This window comes from Penaeus monodon, unplaced genomic scaffold (genome assembly GCF_015228065.2).
Source record: "Penaeus monodon isolate SGIC_2016 unplaced genomic scaffold, NSTDA_Pmon_1 PmonScaffold_20032, whole genome shotgun sequence".
Taxonomy (NCBI): Eukaryota; Metazoa; Arthropoda; class Malacostraca; order Decapoda; family Penaeidae; genus Penaeus; species Penaeus monodon.
Genome location: NW_023649740.1, coordinates 5,001 through 6,278, shown reverse-complemented (window position 1 = coordinate 6,278; position 1,278 = coordinate 5,001). Strand labels below are relative to the sequence as shown.

Sequence of the window (1,278 nt, the reverse complement as noted above, 5' to 3'; positions counted from 1 at the left end):
TAGAATACAGTTTTTTTGCCGATCCTGCGCTTTTCTAACGGATCTAGGATTTTCCTGATCCTTTTTTATATATATATATATATACGTCCATATATATATGTATATATATATATATATATATATATATATATATATATATTTATGTTTGTTTTTAATTCTCAAATAATATAGTATGTACTTCTCTTAAGCGGTAAGTCGAAGAATACAGTGAAGGCACACCACTGACAACTATATATGAAAGACATATTTAGCATATATAATAAAATGACAACAGCATGTGGTGTTCCCAGGCGGTCACCATCCAAGTATGACCAGACCAATGTTGCTTAACTTCGCTGATCGGACGAGAAGCGGTGCTTTCAACGTGGTATGATCGTTGACTTTGAGCATTGAAACGTTAGCCACTTTTTTCTTAGTGCCTGCCGTTTTTATACATTTTTAATATATTGTATATTATATTTTTGCATCAAATTTCATTACCCGGTCATTCCAGGTGTCATATTGTTTGGCAGAAATTCACATGAATTCCCTTTTCATTATTCACAATACGACGGAAGATCGTTTATATGAAATCTGAATATATGCGAATGCCGTGGATTGTTCGTCGGATGCTGATGGCACTAATGACATACGTTTCTAAATAATGGATTAGGAACTGTTTCATGTATATAATAAAGGCTTATCTTTCCTTCCAAATTGCAGGATTGAGGTGTTTGTGGATAAGTCATAAGTTGGCAATTCACGAAATATGCTTCTTTCCGATCTCAAATATGTTACCTAGACATCTGCTATAAAATATCTTTAAAAAACGATGAAAATCGATAATTGTATTTTGTTTATTCATATTTCACCTGAAAATCTTTGATTTGCACAGATAATTCATCTGTCTCTTTGTCCCTTCCCTCTCCCTCCTCTCTCTCTCTCTCTGTGTGACTCTGTCTCTTGACTCTCTCTTTCTCAGCTCTTGGTCATAATGGAACGGCATTTTAATACTCTTGATTTTTGTAGTGTCGTAAACTCGCCTCTCAGTTGTAAGTGGAATGAAATCAAATATTTGGAAAGGAGAATCGTATTTACTTTTGTTATCCCTATGATTTATTCCGTTTGTTTTCTGTGTATCCTTTTCCCTGTTTCCGACGGTGTTTGTTTTTATTTAATTTGCTATTTGACGTATAATTTCAATTGGTTTCTTCATACAGTTATAAGAAGAGCTGTTATAAGTTGTGAAGAAGTGCTTAGCGTATTTAGTATTGTTACCCTACCGCCTCGTCTCTCAGC

At 34.1% G+C, this 1,278-nt stretch overlaps 1 pseudogene; it reads right to left on the bottom strand.

The window, feature by feature from the left end:
• Positions 1-265: 265 nt before the first annotated feature.
• On the bottom strand, positions 266-381 carry LOC119569935 (annotated as a pseudogene).
• Between the last annotated feature and the right edge of the window lie 897 nt (positions 382-1,278).